At 38.7% G+C, this 17,681-nt stretch overlaps 1 long non-coding RNA gene across 1 annotated transcript; it reads left to right on the forward strand.

Annotated features, from left to right (window-relative positions):
- The first annotated feature begins 11 nt into the window (after positions 1-11).
- On the forward strand, positions 12-16,082 carry LOC140202187 (uncharacterized). Its single transcript, XR_011887024.1, has 4 exons — positions 12-46; positions 5,353-5,448; positions 11,974-12,049; positions 14,974-16,082. It is a non-coding gene; the product is annotated as an uncharacterized lncRNA (long non-coding RNA).
- Positions 16,083-17,681: the final 1,599 nt, after the last annotated feature.

Here is a 17,681-nt window from a genome sequence, read left to right on the forward strand (position 1 = left end):
CTACTCGGTGAGGCGGTGCCGTGTTTAGTCTGGGTGCGCAATATTTGTAAGGATTTTTGTGGAATTACATTTGCCCATAAAATTATATTCTCAATAACTAAAATCGTGTTAAATCAAACTTTGGCAGACTTTCTACTCAGGTGGGTAGATTACCGTACGCAGTTAGAGGAAAGAGGTCACATTGAAGAAATCGTGGTATGAATGCACAGAGGCACTAAAGGAAGGAGAGTATGGATTGTTTGGAGGGGTTCAGTTTAGAAAACCCGGATATGCTTCCAAGCAGAGCTTTCTAATAAATTCCAGGCATCTTTTAAACGATTGTCCCAGAATCTTTGCCAACATTCAAACTTCTCCAGCCGTGAGTTAGTAATCATTTGTGGAGCCTTGCTATATATACATAATTTGTCTGCATTTTTTTTGCATTATAACAATGATTATGTGTCAACTTACATGGGAATTGAGGTAGATTTTACTTAAATCGTTTTCTTAAACTAATTGCGAGAAGATAATAGTTCATATCTGTCAACAAAACAAAGTAGTTTTGTTGTTACACGTTAGTGAGCAACATACGTGAAATACTGGAGGAATTTAGCACGCCAGACAACTTCTCGAGAGTGAAATGAACAGTCAACGTTTTGGGAGGAGACCCTTATCAGAACTGGGTAATCGGTGCTGATGAAGGGCGTCGGGCTGAACACCGACAAAGGAAGCACAAATATCAGCAATCTGGGGGGCACGGTATTTTTAAATAAATTGCTGAAGCAAGTAATTAATTATTACATCAATAAGCACAAGTAGATTAGAGAGCTGAATGTTCGCAGATAAAATTATGTTTAACAGAATCCGAGTTTCAGCAAATTCATGGATTGATAAGCATATAAATGGTGAATAAAGCAACGACTTAATGTTGCCATTTCTGTTATGATTCCTCATCCTTTCCACAGAAACGATACATCCACCTGCGGCATAAATATAAAAAAAAATATGAATTGAGAGTATTGGAAAGCGTTCGGTTACTGATACATGCACTAGATTTATAAAAAAAATAGCAACTTTCATCTGTTTATTGATAATTGCATTCTGCGTTTCTTGTCCAACAGTAAATCACCCAAGGCAGATATAAAAGTTAGAACCTCGCAGTGATAGTTCCTTAGACTAATGACTACAGTAAAAGTTTAAAGTTCAAAAGTAAATTTATTATCAAATTACATATATGTCACCATGTACCTCCCTGAGATTCATTTTGTTGCGGGCATACTTAAATCCATAATAGAATAATAAACATATTAGAATTAATAAAAGACCTCATCAACTTGTGCGTTCAACCACTGTGCAAAATATCAAACTCTGCAAATACAAAACTAAGGAAATAATAATTAATAAATAAATAAGCAATAAATACCAAGAACATGAGATGACGAATCCTTGAAAGTGAGCCAATAGGATATGGGAACATTTCAGTGATGGGGCAAGTTGTTATCTCCTTTGGTTCAAGAGCTTGATGGTTGAGGGTTAATAACCATTTCTGAACCAGGTGGTGTGGGTCCTGAGGCTCCTGTATCTTCCTCCTGACGGTAGCAGCGAGAAGAGAGCATGTCCTGAGTGGTGAGGGTCCCTAATGATGAAAGCTGCTTTCCTGTAACAACGCCCCATTAGATGTTCACAATGGTGGGGGAGGGAGACTTCACCACGATGGACTGGACCGTATCCACAACTTTTAGAAGGGTTTTCTGTTCGAGGGCATTGGTGTTCCTATACCAGGCTGTGATACAGCCAGTTGATATGCTCTCCACCGTACATCTAGAGAAGTTTGTCAAAGTAAAATGAGGAAAAGTCATTGTCAAAGTTCCTGTAGAAAACGTTAATTTCCTTTTGAGTTTACACCCTAGGATTTGTCATTCCTTAAAACTTTACAGCTGTGCTCACTTAGCAAAATATTTAATGTATTTTACTCTCAACGTTTGATTGTTGGATTCAAAAACCTAAAAAAAGTCAGCTATACCAACATTGTAGCTGCCAAGTTTATTCACAAAGAAAGAAATTGGCTCTATTCAGTGATACTTCAACTGGAAGAGATGAGATAGACTGATTAATATATTTGTATCTCCTTTTGAGCATTTACTCCTGATAATTTATTTTTGGATTGATGCAAATAGGATTGTGTGAATCAATTTAGCCACTTTCAAAGATAGAAAAGCCTTAAGTAAGAGCCTCTAAAGTACACAGTTTATAATTAATAGTTGACTGCCAAGGTAAAATTGCTTATTTAGTGATTTATATTATTTTTATTAAACAAGACTAGAGTCAACTTATTCAATTGTGGTTCAGAATATCTGAAAGTTGCCAAACTACTTGGGTGTGAACATGTTACTGAACAAACTCTCTGGCTCAAACTTCTGAAGAGACTCCGAAGGATCTAGTTGGCTTTGTGGTAGGTCTTGGATGAACACATATTTGTTTGAAAAGATCATCTTGAAACAGTATATTTTGGCTTTCACAGCCTGCCAGTATGCAAAAATTGCAACAACAGAAATATAAAATTTGTTTGTAGAAAGCACTTACCCATGTTCTTCATACAAGAAGCACCTCATTTATATTATTATGCATTTTTTTCTGCAATACGCTGTTTAAAATACTTTTCATTTTGTTGTTGCAGAATACTTCATTATTGTGGTAGCTTTAGTGTGGGTTTACAAGCATGGTGTCATTTGTTTGGTGTCCAAATGTTTCTTTAACCTTAAGAGACAACGCAGACAAGAATCTCATTGTTTCCCTGTGTGTTGAAAATGATAAAGTAGGCAAAACCACATAAAATGATAATTATGATCTATTGGAATGGGATAAAATAACCTAATAGACTATCACCTTGGTTTGACCTGGCAAAGGTTTATAAGATGAGAAATACTGTTTTTTTTTCACCACTTCAATAGCAATGAGTAAGGTTAGTAATTAAACATAGAAATGTATAATTTGATCCAACTGGTTGATGTTGGTAGTTTTCTGTCTGTAGAAGGAAATGTTCCATCGCCAGCACTGCTTTATTATGGTCCTCTCCTGTTCATTCAGTCAAAGGGGACTCATGACTTTTGCTCAGCTATTGATTATGGAAGGAAGACCCAAACCTTACAATCCTTTGAATTTTCTCCTGAAGTCTGTTGCAAGAAATCCGATTGTTTGAAGCCACATGCTTCTATCTCAGGGGTCCCCAACCTTTTTTATGCCGTGGACCCCAGGTTGGGAACCACTGTTATAACTGCTCTTCCCATCCATTAATATATTTAAACATAATTGTCCCATACTCTCATAACCTATATCCTTCACACAAAGCTCCAATTACTTCACTTTTTCTGTTCATTCTTCTTTATTCCAATGGAGCCTGATTACACTCAGAGAACTTTAAATGAGGTTGTTAACATTTTATGTGTATATTATTGCATCTAGATTTTTATATTCAATGGAGGCAAAAATGCACTTGTGATTTTTTGGGGTGTCTGTAATGCTCTTAAATATTCAAATGTGGCATTTTATGTGCAAATAGAGATGCATTTGAGAATTGAATTGAATTCTATATTTGGTCACACACCATGAGGAACAGCCAGGTACAGTATGAACAGACAGATGATGTTGTCTGATTAGAACATGGCACACTGCAAGAAATAAAAAACCGAAAATACTGGAAATACTGACCAGGATGCCTCTGCGGAAAGAGTTAATGTTTCAAATCATCTACTTTTCTTTCTGCGGATGGTGCTTCACCAACCAAATATTTCTAACATTTTCTCTTTTTATTTCTGGTGTTTTATTTTTCAACTGCTGATAATAGCTTGTGAAATTTTTTGACAGCCGAACATGCATCCAGCAGCATGAAGTATCCAAGTTTAGCCTCGATTCCTCAGCAGTGTGCTTTAAATTAATCAGCTGTGGCAGTTGCAGCAAACTTCTGTTGAGATATATATATTTGAACTTGCAGAATTCAATAAGGAATGATGTGGCAAGCGTTGAAAGGATTTTTGATAACTTCAAAACTACTCCCTTACATGGATGCATTGATGGGTAATGGATGTTAAGCATTATAGCATGGTAACACCTGCTAGAAATGAGAGACTGATGGGTGGAGAAGCATGGGGAAAGATGATCTACAGAATCCTGTATTTAGCAATGCTTGCAGAAGCAGTTCTCACACCTGAGTAGCAGTGAGCAATATAACTATATCATGGGAACAGAGTCACCACAATGAACTAAGGTGGAAACGCTGGGCAGCTTGGACTCTCAGCTGAACACAAATAATTAAGGAGTGTAACCTATTCACATGTCTGGTGTATTTACAATGCTCATGCACAAAGAGAAAGTCTATGGTTTGCTGAAACAATGGTTCTTCGGCTTTTACTGCTATGAAAAGGCTTTGAACTATTGTTCAGAGTGACTGAAATCTGTGATGATCTCCAACGTGTTACCCACCTTACCATCATGACAGAACATTGCTACTTTCTATGTAGTAGTAACGAACTCTCCAATTTTCCACTCTAACAACAATTTCACACCTTATTTTCCTTCTACAATGATAATCATAGCAGTTGCTTGATCACAAAACCAAAATACAAGTCATCACAAAATATCTATCTGAAAGTGTGAAGTTATGGAAGCATGTAAAATTATGCCACTTTATATATAGCAGTGATTAATCACCTTGAGCGTTTCTTCAATGCCATGTTTCCTGACTCCTTTTCCTTTCCTTCTTATCTAAAATAGTACTACCCCACTGGCTGAAATTGTGGTTAGTCTTGGAGGTTAAGTTTAAGTAATAAATTTTAAAATATTGATTAAAAGCACAAAGGAATACCAGAAATGCAGTAATAAAATTTTAAAACAAAGTAATTAAAATACATTCTGTCCTCTCCACAATTCAGAACATTAACACTCTCTATTAATCTCATGTTCTACCCTTTTAGAAGCTTTTCTAAATACAGCTTCACAACACATCAACAACTCTACTCCCCAAACTGGTAGCTTTTCATTGAACGGTGTGCATATTGGCTAGAGCTGGGATAATAATAGAGTTGGATTGTTGGACCTTAGGCTTCATTATGGAGTATACCTAGATACCAGGGCAGCAGCTTTTGTTTCATCCCGAGGGGAACTTGATACTGGAGAAAGCAGTTGGCTGATTGGTGGGAAGAGAGGATCTGAAGAGCGGAAAGGAGATTGCATGATTTCAGAGGTAGATACAATATAAATTATAATGGCAGCAAGTAGGTAAACAGAAAAATATTTGCCCCAATTGTTTTCCTGTTTTTCTAGTTCTGATTAAAGGTCTTTAACCTGATATGTTAACTCTCGTTCCTTTTTCCATAGATGCTGCCTGACTTGCTGAGTGTTTCCAACATTTTCTCCCTTCATCTCTACACAAACACTGCTGACTATGAGCCAATTGGAAAAGCTCTCAGTTCGGTAAGTTCTATAAAGCAAGCCATCGACTGCTTCATTCAGGAATGGGCAACAAGATTTTCAGTAGCATGGTAGCATTTCACACTCTCATTGTGGATGCACAGGTCTGCTCCAGATAGTCTTGTTTTCCCACACATCCCAAAGTGCCAGGTAAATTGGTTAATGTAAGTTGCTTCTGGTGCAGGAGAAATGGGGAGTGGGGTGGAGATTGATAGACTTGATAGAATATAAGTGGGGGCAGTGAGAATGATGGAAATTGGCATGAATTCAATCAGCCAAGAGGTCTCATTAAGACAAAAGAAAAATATAAAAAACAACATATTGTCAGCAGATCTGCACCTTCCTGCTTATAAACATCTTAGTATTCCCTTAAAAAGCCTTCAAAATAGACAATGAAAGCCATTGAACATAGTGGACGGACAATATAGAAACTAATTTGCTTATAGTAATGTAATAACCTTAATTTGAATTTATTCATCTGCCTATAACAGGAAATTCCTGGGCTAAGCTTACTGTTCATAGTTTCTAATGGAAGGATATCAGGAATTCAGAATCAAAGTGCCTAGTTGTTGTTTTATTTTTCATTACTATAGAGGCAGTAAGGATATAATGATGGTTCATGTCAGTATTGGAAATGGAGTTCATTGTCAGTTAACAGCTATTAATTGTCAGCTGAAACTTAGCACAAATGGCAATGGCAAGCCTGGTACATCTCTTTTTCATACTAATTCAACATAATGTCACAGTAGGGTTTGATTGATCCTTTGAAGTCCAATTTGAATCTGTTGAAGCTCAGTGAACATTGGAATCTAATACCCATCAGGGAAAGGAAATTTAAATCCTGCCAGTCTGGACTGTATTTAAGTGCAAATCACCAATGTAAAAGAACGATGTAACTCCACTTCCCGTCCTGGTTTTAATCTAACTCTGGAGGCTTAGGGAGCTGGTGAGTATCCACCTTCTAAATTCTTCACAGTCCTTCCATTTGCATTTGCTGTTGTTTGTAATAACACTTGTCATTTCCCTTTTCAAAAATGGTTAGAAAATATCTTTTAGTTTCTATTGTCCAGTGTATCAAACAATTAATTTTAATAGCCTGGTGGATGGCTTTTGAGTGCTGAAAACCCCTAAAATGGCATATTGATGCAGCAGCTCTAAGGTAGAGCCAGCCCAGACAGCACGTAAAGGTTGCAGGTTTCAGAGGGATTGCAATTACAGACAATGCCGCTGGATGCAGGAGTCAGTGATTCCAAATATTGTTACAGCAGCAGTCACAAACAATATAATAGCCCAGGAGCATTCCGAATATTGAATATAGAACAGTACAGCACAGGGCAGGCCATGTCTACACCAACCATGATGTCAGTCTAACTAATCCCACTTGCCTGATCCTGGTCTGATGCCCTCTATTCTCCTCCTGTCCATGTGTCTGTCTAAATACCTCTCAGACATTGCTATTGATCAATTTCTACTATTTCCACTGGCAGCATATTCCAGGCATGACTCTGTGTAAAGAAAAAGTGCCTCACAGTTCGCCTTGAATGTTTCCCTTTCTCGCCTGAAATCTATGTCATCTAGTATTTGAGATTTCTACTGTGAGAAAAAGATACTTACTTCATTAATTTATATAGTTCTAGCAGTTTTTCCCTCTGTCTAATCTAGACAACATCTTGGTGATCCTATGCCCTCTAGTATTTAACATTTCCACCCTGAGAAAAAGATTATATTTACCTCATAAATTTATATAGTTCTGTTAGTTTTCCCCTCGGTCTAATCTAGACAACATTCTGGCGATTCTCGTCTGCACAATCTCCAGTGATTCCAGATCCTTCCTACAGTGTGGTGACCAGAACTGCACACAGTGTTCCAAATGTGACCTGAACAAAATTTCATGCCCCAAATGACAAAGGCAAGCATGCTGTACACCTTTATTGTTTACCGTATCTCGTAGTGTTGCTACTACAGGGAGTTAATGAGTTGCACCCCAAGATCACTTTGTACATCAATGCTCCTAAGGGTCTTGCCGTTTACTGTATGCTTTCCTTGCACATTTGAACTTTCGAAATGCAACACCTCAACTAATCTTGTCCAGCTGAACTCCATGTACTCCACCTGCTATTTCTCTACCCACATTTCCAACTTATCTTTCTGTATACTTTGGCAACATCCTGAGCCAATAGGCTGGTCCTGGACTTATTTCCTGGGATAATTTACATATTACTATTTAATTATTTATGGTGCAACTGTAACAAAAACCAATTTCCCTCGGGATCAATAAAGTATGACAATGACATTCCTTATTAATCATACTGTGCCTCCACTAATATTTGTGTCATCTGCAAATTTGCTGGTCAGACCAATTACATTTTCATGCAAATAATTTACCTGTATACTGCATATTACAATGAACAAAGGTCCTAGCACTAATGATTGGTGACCACCTCTGGTCACAGATGTCCAGTCAGAGAAACATCCTTCCATCACTACCCTCCATCTCCAATGTCCAATCTAATTTTGGATCCAATTTACCAACACACTGTGGTTCATATGTGACTTGATTTGCTGGACCAGTCTACCATGTCAAATGCTTTGCTAAACTTCATGTCAGCAACAACACTGTCCTGCTCTCCTCAATCACCCTTGTCACTCCCTCAAAATCAAATTTGTGAGACAGGAACCCCTGCACACAGACTTGCTGGCGTTTTCTGATAAGGCTATGCTTTTCCAAATGTAAGTAAATCCTGTTTCTAAAAATCTTCTTCAGTAATATCCCTACCAGTGATATAAGGTTCACTAACTGTAGTTAGTGATCTTGAAGACTTTTTAATACACTTCTTGTCCTGTGTATTCATAAATGCATAAATGTGAAATGCATAAATTCATGACCAGGCTGAAAACTCAGGCGCACATAAAATAGAAGTGATTTGAACAACAAATGGAAAGTGATGTGATAATTCCACTGCTATTATTTTAACTCAGCTTCTGCCTAGTTTTGCTAGTTTGGGGGAGTTAAGAACTTGCTACAGTTTGTATTGCATAAAGTGAGACTCAGTTGCAGCACAATTTTGAACTGCGCACCTTGTTTTAGATGTTTATGTTACTTGCCAAGGAAGAATGTGCACATGGTTTTACTGTAATCTTTCTGATAGGCAGATGTCCAATGTTATTAACTGAAGGAGCACAGATAGTTTCTTAGGGTGACTGATTCAGTGGAATGTCTGTGTCTCTGACTAAGTGCCAGCAATGATTTTTTTTTACTTTATTGGAGATATCATTCAGGATCACTTTTAATGGTAAGCAATGCAATTTAAATATTTTATTGGTGTTTGATGAAAAGCAGTTGAGCTTTCTCAGACAAATGGAATTAGAATAAAAAAGTTCTACATAGTACATACTGATAAGTACAGCAAAAGGCTGGAAAATGGATGCAAACTACAGCAGTGCCAGGATTAACATGACACTACACCCATTTGGGTCATGCTGCAAAATGTTAAAAATAAGTTTATTCCATTTTTGGGATTGCAATCCCCATTTTCCTCTTTCCCCCTTATTTCAAAGCCAATGACCTTATTCATTTGGGAGAGAAGGCATGGGGATCACAAATTCCTCTGCTTCTTCCAGGGCTTTTAGTACATTGCCATGCTTTCCTATGAGATCAGAGCACACAATACACAAAAAGAACAGTGCAAGGATAAATCAATTTTATTCACACAATCATTTGACAACTGAAGCTATCTATTATGAACTACTTTGCTGGCTAGTACATTGGACTCCTGATCTGTGTTGGTATTTCCACTTTTTGAAATCCAGAATTTATTGGAAAATTAAAGAGAAAGTTAACATAGGCCAATTTTGTCTTGAAGTTAGGGCATAGCATATTGTTTAATAGGAATTTTGGGCAAGATGGCACCAGTACCTCATAGCAACATCTTGTAGACAGCTTACAAAACTACTGGATTCTCTCCTTCTTCTAGATATTCATCTTCTTCCTCTTCTGAACTGAGATCATTTGCAGCTTGTAATTTCCCTTTTAAAGATGCATTTTTTGGCTGTCTGAATGATCTGGCGCTTCTGCAATTCCTTATAGGATTCAGTGTGGAGTGCAACTACGGCCATCCCTTGGAGTGACTACGTTGACTCCTAATGATGGAATGCAAACCCATGGTCAGCACCATTACTCCACACTGAATGACGCACCGAGCAACACTAAAATGGATGAGGACAAGAGCGGAAAAGGGACGTGTGTTCAGTGCCGCCTGCCTGCATTTGACTGGTCTCTCTTTTACTGTTTCCAGCAGAAAATGCAGGAGTCTTGGATCCCACGCGTGCTGCAATGTTCGATTGCTTCGGCAGCTCTTGGATGTGGATTCACTTTCAGCTGCGGTTAGATGTTTAATGTCCTCAGCACTGAACGGGTTTTAATAGTTGTTCAATTTTATCGAGACACTTTGGCACAGAATTGGATCTGCAGCTGTGGTTTGCAGCCATTGACACAGTGCTGAACTGAGTGATTCGGTGGCTGTGTTCGTGGCCATTGGGCCCTGGACCAGCTTCACTTACCTTGGCGGCTCGTGGATGTGGACTCTCTTTTGGGGATTCCATGGTTTGATATTTAATATTCTGTGTTATTTGTTTGCTTTATGTTGTTTGCATGATTTGTTCTGTTTTTTGCACATTTGTGTGAGTTTTTTCTTTAAACGGGTTCTTTGGTGTTTCTTCGTTTTATGACTGCCTGCAAGAAGAAGAATCTCAAGGTTGTATACTGCACACATACTTTAATAATGTATTTAGGACTTGATAAATTTATTCTTTGAGCCTGTCCTTGAGTGCTATTACATCTGATGACTGGATGCCACATTATACAAATCTTTACTGGGTAAATTCCATTTTCAGGTTTGGACAACTCCATGCAGAGTGCTTACTCTCTATATATTGTCATTTTGCAATTCATCCAAGGAATAACGCTAGATAAGGTTTGCTGATGAGCCAGAAGTTATCCACTGGCCTCAAAAACCCAGCTTTGATTCTGCCACCCAGGTTCTCATCCTGCTGGAATCGCATCCATTCTGGTTCTGGATGTGGCTTCTCAAGGCCTATAATCTGACTGGACCACTTCATTTTATGAGAGGTATGAAGCTTCTTGCCTAGCACCTACTAGTCAATGTTAATGATTTATGTCAGAAATGAGTAAAACTTGCTTGCAGCAGCTTCACAGACACATGGGTACCGACAAATTATTCAAGACAGTGAAGAGAGAGCAAAAAAGTTAATTAGAGACAAGTCCATGGTTGTACAAGAGGTGTGTCGTTGTGTTCCATTGCTGAGTAGGGTTCAAGTTGTGCAGATTGGCTCAAGAACTTGTTAGTTGTAGGAAGGTAGCTGTTCCCGAGCCTGGTGGTGTAGGACTTCAAATGCTTTGACTCTCAAATGGGCTGGTACAACTGCAGATTTTCTCTTGTTGGCACCCCTCAGGGTTATTCAGTAACTGGCTGATTGATTAGCCATTCAAAGCTGCACTGTGGAAAATTGTACCCCTTAATACATACATTTTGCAGACAGAGAAAACAAATAATGTCAAGTAGGGGATCTGTAATATACCCAGTAAAATTCTCCTTAAAGGAAAATTAAATAGATTGCATAATGAGTAATTTACTACACATTTTCTCCCTACTAAAACTATATTTTACCACCTTTGTTTTCCAAATATTTTTCTGTGGTGACAACTTAAAGGTTAATTCACATCATTCTTGAAAATACTTTGCTATTTTATATTTTTAATCGCTTAATTTTTATGGATCTGATTAATGGCTCTTATGCGGAACAAACTGATGTTAGTTCAGCATAATGTATGTGTTTTTCCTTCAACATCCTCAGGGACACATAACTTGAACTGAGAAAAAGGAACTGTATTTGCAATCATGCATTACACTATTTGTACATGACATAAGTGTATGTGTATTGGAATGGCTTCCTCTTAGCAGGAATGCTGGTCGTAATTTGCTAAACTGAAAAGGTATGGCTGACAGAATTCCAGTGGTCTTTAGAGAACAAGATTATAGATAGTGTCAAACATGGTTCTGTTTAAAATTACAAAATTGGTTTACAGCCTGTGGTTAACCACCCACGGTATATACAGCATGCAACATATAATGTTTTGTGACAGAACTAAAGTGGTTGTCATGTCTTCCAAGAAGTTTTGCAAGACAACTTTATTCTTCTGTTTAAAAATCATTTTCAAGAACAATTTTATGCATATTTTTCAGAAACACATTACTACAAGCTCTAAACCTGTGAGGACTATTTTCATCATATCCTGGGCTAAATGTTTGTGATGGCAACACCTTTTTGCTAAAAGGATATAGCATAAGTGTTAGTTCTACTGAGTTAGTTGAACAAAATGTCTCACTTCAGCGTTCTCAGAAACAAAGTATTAAATAAAGTTAGCAGTTTATTGTGATAATGGGTCTTCAATTGAAACTGCAGTCACGGTACAATAATGTTACAACATGGATGGCTTATTCTTTTCAGGTACATTAACCCACCAACCTTAAAAAGCAGTTGCATTTAACAAGACCCTAACAGACCAAAAGGAAAATGGATGCAGGTAAACAGTAATGGGGCTATAGGAGGGGGTTGGGGGTTTGGGTTTGATGTTTAATTGACTTTTCAGCATGGGTGATCTGTTAGCTTTTGTGTGAGGGAGGGGTTGGGGGTTTGGGGTTTAATGTTCTAGCTGCCATTTTCAGTGTGGGCGATTTGTTAGGTTTTTGTGCGAAGGAGGAGGTGGGGGGTTTGGGGTTTGTGAGTTTTGTTTCTTCTTCTTCGTGCGGGGGGGGGTGTTGATGTCTTTTCTTTCAACAATTCCCATGGTGTTTCTGTATTTTATGGCTATCTGGAGAAGACGAATATCAGAGTTGTAATGTGTATGCATACTTTGACAATAAAATGAATCTTTGAACCTTTGAACTGAGGAACAACACTGATGGGCACAGGTCTAAAACCATGTAATAAAGTACAGTAGTGGTAGTGCCGGATTGTCACCATAATACTGCTGACGGTACTAGTGGGTATTGGTCTTTCACTGTAAATTCAGATTATAAGGAGCTGGTGCAAGCACAATGCGATGTAGAATTCCTTTAGTTATCACCACTGCATGATATCTCTCCCACAATTTACATTTGTTGGAGGTGAACAAATCTATGTGAACTTATCTGATGCCATGAAGTGTGGTGGTAATGAACACAGATGGGGTAGAAATATTGCTAAAGAAGTAGAGAAGATGCTATCTGTAAGAAAGTTCAAAATATGTCTCTGGTTAAAATGTAATAGATTTTGTAACATAGGATGGACTTGGACTTGTCAAATGCAATTTATGATGATGTGATTTCATGATTTCATTTATGTATAATTTAGCCAACTCTATTCAAAGAATTTCTTCCCCCATGGCACCCAGCAAACCACAAGGGTAAGCTAGCTAGAAACATACCCAGTACTCCATAATGAGTGATACCAAAGACTGTTCTTCGCTCCTTCAGTCTACCTATTCTCTGCAGATGACCATTAAATAAACACAATCTCAAACTGTAAGCCATTTACAACATTCTGTTTGAATCACCATTTCAACAATCCCTCAGTATAGAATAGGTTTATCACTTACAGTTTAGCATTCAACACCATAATTCCCTCAAGGCTTGACAAGAAGCTTGAAGACTGCAGCCTTCACCCTGCCTTGTGCAGCTGGATCCAGAACTTCTTGTCAGATCATCAGCAGGTGGTAAGAGTGGGCTCCCTCACCTCTGCCCTCTCTGACCCTCAACACAGTTGCCCCTCAAGGCTGTGTCCTAAGCCCCCTCCTTTACTTTCTATATACCCATGACTGTGTTGCTATCCACAGCACCAATCTGCTAATTAAATTGACATTACATTGATTGGCCTTATCTCAAATAATAAACGAGGCAACCTACAGAGAAGTCATCACCCTGACACAGTGGTGTCAAGAAAACGACCTCTTCCTCAATGTCGCAAAAACAGAGGAGCTGGTTGTGGACTACAGGATGAATGGAGACAGGCTAACCCTATTGATATCAATGGATCTGGGATTGAGAGGCTCAACAGCTTTAAGTTCCTCAGCATACACATCACCAAGGATCTCACGTGGTCTATATATACCGGCTGTGTGGTTAAAAAAAAAAGCACAACAGTGCCTCTTTCACCTCAGACAGTTGAAGAAGTTTGGCGTTAGTCCCCAAATCCTAAGGACTTTCTACAGGGGCACAATTGAGAGCAACTTCACTCAATCACAGGACTCTGCAGAGAGTGGTGCAGACAACCCAGCACAACTGTAGATGTGAACTTCCCACGATTCAAGACATTTACAGAGACAGGTGCCTAAAAAGGGCCCAAAGGATCACTAGGGAAAGAATCACCCCAACTACAAACTATTCCAGCTGCTAACATCTGGGAAACAGTACTGCAGCATAATAAAAGCCAAGACCAACAGGCCCCAGGGCAGCTTCTTCCACCAGGCCACCAGACTGATTAATTCACGCTGAAACGATTGTATTTCTATGTTATATTGACTGTCCTGTTGTACATACTATTTATTACAAATTCCTATAAATTGCACATTTATTGTTTGGAGAAGTAACGTTAAGATTTTTAGTGCTCATGTATGTGAAGGATGTAAAATAAAGTCAAGTCAATCCACTTTGAAGGTAGCTCCTGCATATAATGCAGTGTCTCCTAAAATATTTGAACTTATGCCTAAGAAAATGAAAAAGGCAGTTTCACAAAATAACAACTGTTAATTACACTGCCACAATTTTCAGATTCTTGCACTATTTAGAACACGTGAACATGAATCACTCGTGAGCAAATTTTTCCTCCCAGGTATTGCTGAATATGTAACTTGCTCTGCACCAACTAGTTATACTTTGAAAGGTATGGAGATCGTAATGGTATCTATTGCTTCGTGGGGTGATTACTGAAATATATATGTCTCTCATCATGGGAAGAGGAAACAGCAAATCAGGAAGCCATTCATTTCCTTGATCCCGTTCCATCATTTAGAGCATCATTGACTTGACCCCTATCTTCATATATCCATCTTGCCCCATCCCTCTTAAAACTTTTGGTAGAAAATAGCCATCTGTTTTCAGCAAATTTTTAATTGCTATGTGAAGAAGAGTTTCCCAAACCTCTAGCACTCTTTCTGTGTTCAATGATGAATCACTTAATTCTTTTCTTATTACTTTTTAGTTCTTGACTCACCAATCAGTGGGAAATAGCTTCTCTCTTACTTCACTCTCTGTTCCATTAGTAACCGACGCTTCAATAAAATTGCCCCTTAGTCTTCAAAATTCCTGGGGGTATAAGCTTAATTTGTGTAGTCTTTGCTTGTAATTTTAACGCTGAGAGTCCTTGGATTCTAATAAGCGAAGCTTCACTCACTCCAAGGTCAGGATATTTTTCCACAAATTGCACATAGCACTTCAGGCGTAATCTAACTTGATCTTTGATTGTTTGCAGCATAAACTTTATTCACCTTTACCAAAATGCTGTGGCTACTGGAGTAGATGAAAGGCTGAATATCCAGCAGAAAATATCTCACTCTCTGAATTCTCAGCTTAGAAGACACAAATCAAAAGTGTGATGGAATCCTATTTGCTTACCTGGATAAGTGCAGCTCTAATAATGCTCAAGAAGCTTATTACTATTAAGAATTGAGCATGTTTGACTGGTGTCTCATTCTTCAATCTAACAATTTAATTCTCTGCCAATTTGTAAGTTGCATGAGGCTACTCTGACAACACCTCCTAAACTCATGGCATATAGCACCAAGAAGAGGGAGGGTAGGAAGTACATAGGAACACCATCATGTACATATTTCATTCCATTGCTTCCTGACTTGGAAAGACTATTTCTACATTGTCATTGGGTTCTAATTTAAATTATGTACCTTTATTATAAAGGTCAGCATTCTGTTAGCCATTTTGATTTATGTACTTTCACCGTAAGCCAGCCCTCATCAAGGGATTGGAGGTGGAGAGGATCAGCAACTTTAAATTCATCGGTGTTCTTATTTTGGAGTACCTATGCTGGGTCCAGCATGTAAGTGCCGTTACAAAGAAAACATGGCAGCGCCTCTACTTTCTTAGACATTTGTGGAAGATTCGCCATGTCATCTAAATCTTCAACAAACTTACACAGATGTCCGGTGGAGAGTATATTGACTGGCTGCATCACGGCCTTGTATAGAAACACTGATGTCCTTGAATGGAAAAGCCTACAAAAAGTAATGGGGCTTGGGACAGACTTTAACTTTAACAAAAAGTAATGGATATAGCCCAGTCTATCACAGGTAAATCCCTCCCCACCATTGAGCACACCAGCATGCAGTGCTGTCACAGGAAAGCAGCATCCATTATCAAGGCCCCCATCATCCAATCATGCTCTCTTCTCAGTTCTGCCATCAGGAAGAGATTATAGAAGCCTCAGGACCCAACAGCACCAGGTTCAGGTTACCCCTCAGCCATTAGATTCTTGAACCAGAGAGGAAAACTTCACTCGCCCCAACACTGAACTGTTCCACACATCCTATGAACTCACTTTCAAGAACTCTTCTAATATTTGTATATCTGTGCACTTGTAATGCTACTGTGAGATTGTAATTTCCTTTGGGATCAATACAAGTATGTATCTAGCTAGCTATCTCGTGTTCTTGACATTTCTTATTTACTTATTATTTGTATTTTTTTCTCTCGTTTTGTAGGTGTAGTTTTTTGCAATATTTGGTTGTCTGTCCTATTGGGGGCGGGAGTCTTCCACTGATTCTAGTGTGATTATATTTGCTGTGAATTCCCACATGAAAACGAATCTCTGGATTATATATGGTTCTTTCATTGCTTCTAGCTTGTCACCATTTAGGGAACATTTCCATCTATCTACTTTGGGTTAAAAAGCATGACTTCATATTTCCTACATTGAATTTGATATGTCACAATTTTATGTAACCTTTACCTGCTGAGTTATTTCAGCATTTTGAAAGGAAGCTCTCCAAGTACGCAGGACTGGTCAGCAACTGTCAGCAGGCTGGATGGAGAGCGAGGTGTCTCCCAGTGGAGGTTGGTTGTAGGGGATTTGTAGCACGTTCTTTAGTTACAGCCTTCAGCATTTTGGGCATCGAGGGAGAGAGGAAGAGGAGAGCCATCTGCAGTACCACCGATGTGGCGGAGAGGCCCTCAAGGTGGCTGTGGCTCAAAAGAGGGGAGCCATGGAGTGATAAGTAGCTAGCCATCTGGACACAAGCTGGGGTCTGATCAGCCCCGGCTGGGTCACCTGAAGGAGGTAGTATGATGTTGAAAGACCTGAAACACCCGATGGTTCCTGGAACATCACTGAGGATGTGTTCAGAAGCATCAGTAGATGTATGTACACAGCTGTGTGTATTGCCTAATGTTGTTGAAGAAAGTGCAAAAATGGGTCTATCTATTAATTGTAAAAAGACAGAATGTATGGTGATATCCAAAAAGAAGGAGAATCCTATCTGCAGGCTGAGAATAAACAGGGAAGACATAAAACAAGTACAGAACTTTTGCTACTTAGGAAGCTGGGTGATATCAGATGGCAGGTGTGATATGGACATCAAAAGAAGAATAGGGATGGCAAAAGACACCTTTACGAGAATGAGGAGTATACTGACTAACACTAAACTAGGCATGACAACCCGCCTCAGAGTACTGAAATGTTACGTTTATCCAGTTATGTTATATGGCTCAGAATGTTGGACAATATCTAGTAATATGAGGAAACGAATTGAAGCAGCAGAGATGTGGTTTTTGAGGAGGATGCAAAGAATCTCATGGACAAAACGAATATCTAAGGAGGATGTCATGAACAGAACAAACACAAAAAGAGAAATAATTATTAGATCATGAAAAGGCAACGTAATTTCACTGGACATGTGATTAGGAAAGAGGAGTTAGAATGCACGTTGATTATGGGAAAGATTGAAGGGAAGAAAGCAAGAGCAAGACAAAGACAAATGATAATGGAGACAGCAGCCAGAGAACTGGAAATGAATACGATCCACTTGACGCGAAACAGGAGCGTGTGGGTCATGGTAGTCAAAGCACAAACTAGGCACGACACTTGATGATTATGATTGGCTAATTGTTTATTCTATTGATATCATTAAGAAACTGGTGTACTTTTCTATTCTTTCACTCACATGATTA

Source organism: Mobula birostris, chromosome 8 (genome assembly GCF_030028105.1).
Source record: "Mobula birostris isolate sMobBir1 chromosome 8, sMobBir1.hap1, whole genome shotgun sequence".
Classification (NCBI taxonomy): Eukaryota; Metazoa; Chordata; class Chondrichthyes; order Myliobatiformes; family Myliobatidae; genus Mobula; species Mobula birostris.